Source organism: Akebia trifoliata, chromosome 13, assembly GCF_017979445.1.
Source record: "Akebia trifoliata isolate Shusen 1 chromosome 13, ASM1797944v1, whole genome shotgun sequence".
NCBI lineage: Eukaryota > Viridiplantae > Streptophyta > Magnoliopsida > Ranunculales > Lardizabalaceae > Akebia > Akebia trifoliata.
The window spans coordinates 10,348,203-10,355,915 of record NC_141387.1 but is presented as its reverse complement, the minus strand read 5'-3'; the positions used below and the strand labels follow the sequence as shown (position 1 = coordinate 10,355,915).

At 29.4% G+C, this 7,713-nt stretch overlaps 1 long non-coding RNA gene across 2 annotated transcripts; it reads right to left on the bottom strand.

Moving 5' to 3' along the window:
* Positions 1–269: 269 nt before the first annotated feature.
* On the bottom strand, positions 270–4,857 carry LOC147387807 (uncharacterized). 2 transcript variants are annotated; one of them, XR_015171108.1, is made up of 3 exons: positions 3,639–4,857; positions 1,285–1,544; positions 270–872 (listed from the first exon to the last, which is right to left on the bottom strand). It is a non-coding gene; the product is annotated as an uncharacterized LOC147387807 (long non-coding RNA). The 2 variants fall into 2 exon arrangements; XR_015171109.1 differs by having other exon boundaries at positions 270–1,544; positions 3,639–3,711; positions 4,139–4,857.
* Between the last annotated feature and the right edge of the window lie 2,856 nt (positions 4,858–7,713).

Genomic DNA, 7,713 nt, shown 5'->3' with positions numbered 1-7,713 from the left:
GAGGGATAAATGACTGTCATGGATAGTCGTTTTAAAAGAAGTCGCGATTAGAATGCGACTGCCGATAAAAGTCAGAAAAAACGATGGTTTTAGACCGTTGTAAAAAACGATGTCTTAGACAGTCATTTTTCTTGATTTATATATATATATATATATATATATATATATATATATATATATATATATATATATATATATATATATATATATATATATATTTTGAATTTATAAATTGAAAATAATGGATCATTAAAAAAATTATTTTTCTAAAATACAAAACCACTACCACCAAAATTCAGATGAAAAACTAATTTCTCATCTTCAAATAATTGAAACCTCATTGTTTCTATTGTTATTACTACTACTATTATTAAAGAGAGTACAAATAAATAATCCCATTGTAACTTCTGAAAACTATACTAAGAGACATTTTTTTTTTTTTTTTCAGAAAATGCAAATCATCCTGAAAGAACAATTTAATGCAGAAAATACTTCCTATTTGTTATCTTTCAAAATTAGCAAAAATGGGTTAGCGGGATTGTGTAATTGTCGACAGATTAGACAAGAAATCACACTTTTCCCCTTATCTCTGCTACTGGAACATAGATTACACGTGGTTCATCTAGATGTGTTTCATCTGACACATGATTCTTATCGGTAGTGTTGCAAATGCTAAGACAAACTTCCTTCAGCCTGTTAAGCCTGTCCTCGAGATGACACAATCTCCCCATCTCAACAAGGTACAGCAGCTCCTTGTTCTTAAAAGTTTCAATTTCATTGTAGGGATTGACCATCTTCTTCTCAGAAGTAGTTTTTCTTTTAAAATTGCTCATTTGCTTCTTCAAACCCACTTTGCTTAACCAAACACTGACCTGTTCATAAGATATACCCTTTTTTTTTGTAAGTGATGTTTTACTAACATGAAAATGAATTGGTTTTAAATAAGAGATGCCCAAGTTTTGAAGGGAGTAGAGACCATTGGGCTCTTAAATTCCATTATGTTGAACTAAAATCATATTTAGAATTGAGCACCAAAACCCAACACAAGGTCTCAATGTCAAGGTCACAAACCTCAACTTGTCAACGTGAAAAATAAATATTACAAGAATGTTTCGAGATGATTTAGAACATGTTTGGGCTGATTGTCTCGATGAAATTTTTGAAACTTGGTTAGACCACAAGGATAGCCTATCTGACAGGTGGGCCATGCTATCGACTATAATAATAATAATAATATAACACAATCAAACAAGAAAAGAGGAAGTGATAGAGAAACCCATTTACCTCATCTATATTGGTAGGCATTGCAACTTCAGCTCTTTTATTTTGTTTTTTCTTTGAGGGGCTGGTTATAAATTTAGGGTTCCTTCTTCGATGAACTTTTCTCAGGTTTTTGGATATTTGTGATCCAGTCGCAGATGGGACCAAAAGAGAGTTACCCTTTGATCCCACTTGATCAGTAGTCCTGAATCTTTCCAATTGCAGCCCTTGATACTTAATTTGGCCACGATGGTACTGCTGTGGAGTTGTTTTGTGCTTTCTGCCTGTTATAGGTTATTGGATCTAAATTAGAATAAGAAAGAAACTAAGTCGAATTTCAATTCATTGCATTTAGAATTAACATCATATGAAACTTGCAAGGATGCGAATGGCAAAACCTTCAATCGACAAGCTATCAGGAAGCTTCTAAAACCAAAAAACAAAAAAACGTAACCGAGCACCCACCAACATTCAGGAGCCATATTTTGCATCTAAATAATTGGTAGATAAATAAACTGTGGTTGCAAAAGTCTGAACTAGGGTCCAAATAAGTTTGCAAACTAAGTTAAAATTACAAAAGGGGCATACATGGCTTTCCAAGGTGGTCGACCTAGCAAAAAAATGTGGATGGGCATACTTTTACTCATTTTTGTTTACAAAGTTAAAAGGCCTCCAGATGGTGAGGCGGTGAGACGGTGAGGGGCTGAGGTCGTTGAAGGTTAGGTTTTGCTAAGGAGACTCTCTGTCTCTCAAAGACTCGAATGGGAAAAGCTAGTTGCTAGTCCTAAAGAAAAAAAATACATTTATTTTAAAATAATATTTATTTATTTTCGATTTCATATCAGATATTATCGAATCAAATTCATTGATATCCAAATTTGATATTCAAAATTTTTGGATAATATCCGATATTTCATATTCGAATTCAGATTTTAGCTATACATTGATAGTCCTAGGTTTGAAAACCTCTCTTTGGCTAGGAAGGTAAAGTTTGGAAAGCTCATTGTGATGTTTGTAATATTTCCAATTTTTCCATTTCCTTCATTCAACACCTAAAATAAAAAATAACAAAATGAGATCAAGCACACAACATATTAAAATGAGAAGAAGCAACAAGATGTGTGGGTTTGAAAACCTCCTGCTCAAGTTGTAGATTATGATAAAATAAAGAATAAAATAAAGACCTTGGCAAGCAAGGGTCAATCTATAGAGATAACGTTAATCCTGAAATCTTTTTACTTTAAATCCAATTCAATTTACGCAAACGATTCAAAATAGTTTTCGAGAGAAATTATCTAAAATAAAATACTAAAAGAAAAATGTTTAAGATAGGATGGAGAAGTGTAGATCAATCGGATCCACCTTCACAAGTTTTATCATTGATATTTGGTCATTTGTTTATCTTGATCCACTACATAAAACTAATGTTTCTGGATCGGAAAATCAAACAGTTATAATAGAAAAGAGATTAAAAGTATATGATTAATAAATTAAGCTAAGATCATGGGATAAGTATTAATTATTCTCTGTGAAGCATGGTTAATCTTGAACTTATCAAATAATGTATCATCAAAACTTTGATAAACAATCAATATTAAATTCGAAAATATCTACTTAAAAACTATCACAATAAAAATATTAAAAAATTACTATGAGAATAGTAAAAATATTGATAAAATCTTACTCCAACTTTCTTAACCAATCTAAAGGAGAAGTTAGCCGATAATCATTGCAAGAACAATAAAATAAAGTAAAATAAGCATGATGTAAAAGAGAGAAGTGAGATAAAAGAAAGGTGAATCCTTTATTGCTTCTTGAACTTTGGAATCAATTTCTATTCTTCAATTACAACTCCTTCTTCTAAGAAAATTAAAATAAAAATAGAAAAGAAAAGCTACTATTATTCTAATTCTCTAGATATCTTTAACTCTTGGTTTGGTTTTTTATCTATAGAAACCAGATTAGGGTTTCTAAGGGAATTAGGGTTTCAAAAACTTTTCGTGGTTACAAAAATGCATTAACCCTAATTCATTACAAATGCCTTTCAGTCGCCAATCTTCAGTAAGATTTTTGAGGGTTGACTTTCTTCTTTGACCACGTTGTCCTAATCAACTTGGGAGTTGTGGTGAACTTGGGCTTGGTTTGGAAACTGTTCCCAAGTCCTTGATGCATGCTTCAATTTTTCTTAATTATTTCCAGAAATTTACGATCTGTTCCTATTACATGAAATTAAAAATAATTAATTTCAAAATACATTATTTAATTAAAATTCATAATAAATATGAACTAGCCATGCATTATGTCTAATAAAGGGATTTAATATGCAATTTGTCTATAAAACTCATGAAATAAGGACTCTAGAAATCAGCCCTGATCACCTCTCTTTGGCTGGGAAGGTAAAACTTGCAAAGCTCGCTATGATGTTTATAATACTTCTATTTTTTCCATCACCTGAAATAAAAATTAACAAAATGAGATCAAGCACACAACGCATTAAAATGAGACGAAGCAACAAGATGTGTGGGTCTAAAAACCTCACTTTGGTTAGGAAGGTAAAGCTTACAAAGCTCATTTGGTGTATATGTTTCTTATGACAAAAAATAAACATTGAAACAATGGAATTTGAAATTCAAATTTCTATTTTAATTTACGAAAAAAAAATCACTTTCATTACACGAACATCACGTGCAGCACACATGCCCAAGGTGGATCAAGAATAATAAAAAATAAATGATTAATTTTTAAGGAATTCTGGTATTTTTTTTAATTAATTGCCAACTTTCTATGAGTTACATGAGAAAAAAATTATTTAATCTTTTTGTTTTGTAAGGAATATGCTTCTAAAAAATGAAAATAGCGAAAGTAGATACTAACTCACTTTCAATAACAAAAGACTTGGCTCTAAGCAGAGCGAGATGAAGGAACATGCTTCATTTAGCCAATCCCAAATCTTCTCACTAAAATTTTGTTGTAATATACCTACCAAAAAATATTATAAACCAAAACAAAGTGGTGTGAGGACTAAGTAAATACCTTTTATGTATCAAGTAACCTAAAATCTAGATTAACTTTGAAAAATAACACTAAAAATATCTCACATGATTTGCAAATCGATGAAAATTGTTGGAATGTATAATTTATTTTATAAATAGTTGTTACCACAACTAATATAATAAAGTAATATACTCTTAAGACTTACTCGGCCTGACTCTGTGTAAAATATTTGATGATTGATTTCTAATTTTGTCTCTCTGACGATCATATCCATGTCCTCTAATTACCTATAAAATTAAAATAAAAATAAAATCCCAATTCTCATAGTTTTTATTTGAATCAAGACAAGAGAAATAAATTGAAAATGGTAAGAAACGAAACTAAAAAAACTCGTAGATGAAATATGTTTAACTTAGTCTTGATATTAAGACCTATTAATAAAATAAGATACCTTACCAAATAAATGGTGGAGATTGTCATGTCACAGTCTTCCATTCCCAATGAAGAAAAATATGAATCACTAAGTTTTATCTTCTGAATGTTATAGCATGATTCATTTCCATCAAATTTCTCAACACTCATGTTATAATTTTTTTCCCTCAAACACACTGTAAATTTCTTATATGTTCCGACAGAAGAGAAGTGCGAATAAATAATATGTGGCAAGGCGGTATTATCAGGCTTATTGTGGGCAAGGCAGTATTGTCAAGTTTACTATGGGCAAGGCGGTATTGTCAGGTTTATTTTGGGAAAGGCGATATTGCCAGGTTTACTATGGCAAAGGCGGTATTGTCATGTTTATTATGGGAAGGGCGATATTGTAAGGTTTACTATGGGCAAGGTGGTATTGTCTGGTTTATTGTGGGGTATAGACTGTAACTCATAAATGTTATATTTAATATTTTATTAAAATTTCTAAAATAAATAAAGATATAAATAAAGATAACATCTATATCATTTCTGCTGATCTGTCTATTTGTTTTTTTGTACAGATTTTTTGGTAACCCTTCATGTACAGTTTGTAAAATGTTAAATTAATCTGAAAATACATTAATTAATAGACTTGTTAAGAAACCATCGGAAACTTTCAATAACTTGCTCTTCATAGACTTACAATATATGTTCGTGTTTTTGAATTTGAATCGTGTATATCTCACGTACCATTGGGCTTAGTTCAGGCCCAAATTCATTTCAAGACTTTTTTGTGTAGCCAAGATGTGTGAGTGCATGTTATATCCATTGGGCTATGTCTACCAATGTCCATTTGTATGATAATAATAACTTTTTTTATTCAAAATCAATTTTAAAGAAAAAATTGACAATTAAAAGACTTAGTGCAATCAACTAAAATCTTGTATAACATAAATACAATATCGATATCCCAAAATTCCAATCTAATATGAAAGAATTTTGTTAAAATACATATATTGAATATAAAATTTTAAAATAATTCATTTATTTTTAAATAAAAATATTTTCAAAATGAATCTACCACTACGATTAAAAAATTGAAAGTTCTATACTTCTTTGATTCAATTCATAGCTTCTGAACTTGACAATACCTAAATTATGGCAAAGATTGGACTTTATAGCTTGGCTTAAAACTCAAGTTTTTTTTATCGAGCTTAATGATTTGAATATTTTCTTTAATTACTCTGATTTCTGACTCACATTCTAATGAGATCAAATCCTAGAACAAAGGTCAAGCGACAAATAAGTTTTAGATTCTGCTTATTTGGGACAATAGGTTGAAAAAAATGAACATGAATTGAATTTTTATGTACTTATATATTTTTCTATAAAATATTTTTTTGGCTCACTAAGTTAAACATTAAAATCGGGCTCACCTAAACTATGATTTTTCGATTATTCTACACCTGATGACAATACCTGATTGCTCAAACATTCTCATGTCACAACTTTGATAAATAATTGACAATTGTATAAAATGTATTCTTCGAGATTCATAATGAATTTTTAGGGCATTACATTCTAAAACACAGTATCCCTTGCAGGTCATTGAGAGATTAATTTTGTTACCTAAATATTTCAATCTATGTACTTATAAATATGATTGAAATTCTAAGAGAATCAACTACAAATTGAGAAACTCTTTATTATGTAAAACATTTTCAACATAGATTTTTTTCATTTGAAATTAGTTATTTAATTATGTTATAATAAAATAACCATTCTTATGTATTTTTAATATTAGTAATTGTTCTTTTTCAATATTGGATATTTTTCTTAATTGCCTGGGTATGGATTTCTTATTGGAGACTTATCATTACGCAGTATATCACTAATAATCCAATGTGCATTATGTCGCATCTACCTATTTGAACCCACTTAAGTGGAATCAAAGTAATTATATGACTACTTAATAACAATATGTTCTTTATGTTTACAAAAATGTTGAATTGACTTTTTTAATGAAAATATTTTTAATTGTCAATAAATTTCTATAATAGGCTTCTCACGTAGAATCAGTATGTACACGATTAAGCACCTATGTGTTGACATTTGTCCCCACTAAATAGCTTTGTAATTAGTTACTCTTATTCAATGAAAACATACTAATACCAGATATTCATCTCAATAAAGTTTCCAACTTCATTCATGTAGTGACCATTTCATGCATAGTAAAGAAGATAAACTAATTATATTGTGTTAACTCGTAACTAATCACTTAAACAATCTGCACTATCACTTGAGCACTTGGATTGTGCCTTATATTCCTTAATCATCTCATTATCAATAAAAATTCACCTAGTATACAAATGTCATACATAAGATAGATAGTCATATCGAGTACATAGAAAAATGGAGACAAAAATTATTAATAATTTTTTTATTTAAATGAAAGTAACTACAAAATGACTTCCTCAAAGCATTGTTTTCAATACCAATTCCCCAAAATCTTATTGGGCATCATGTACATATATACAATATAGAAAATAACACCAAGTATTACTATGTAAATTGAAGTCCACAAAATAAATAACAAAGTATAAGGTGTCAACATATAAGAACAAATGTGACAGAAACATAAATAATTGCACAAACTATCATAGTATTAAACTTGTCACACTAAAATTATGGGAAAAGAATGTTAAAATGCAAAATTAAGATAACAAACGAATAAATCAAGGAAATAATTTAAATTTATATTAGAAAGAGCAACCATCAAGGCATAACGAATAGTTATAACTCCCAAGAAAGATTTGGGGATTAAATAACAATGAATCCCTACTATCATAAAAAAATATCCTAGTGGTCATGGGAAGGATGTTCGACTTACTTTAAAGGTGATCCAATCAGCCTACACAATTTAGACATTTTAACTTAATTGGATTCTAATTTAAGTGGAATGACCTGAAAATTCAACTTGTATCTCAAGGAAAGTTTAAATTTATGATTTTTCAAAAATTTAAATTTATGCCATGGATTAAAAATATA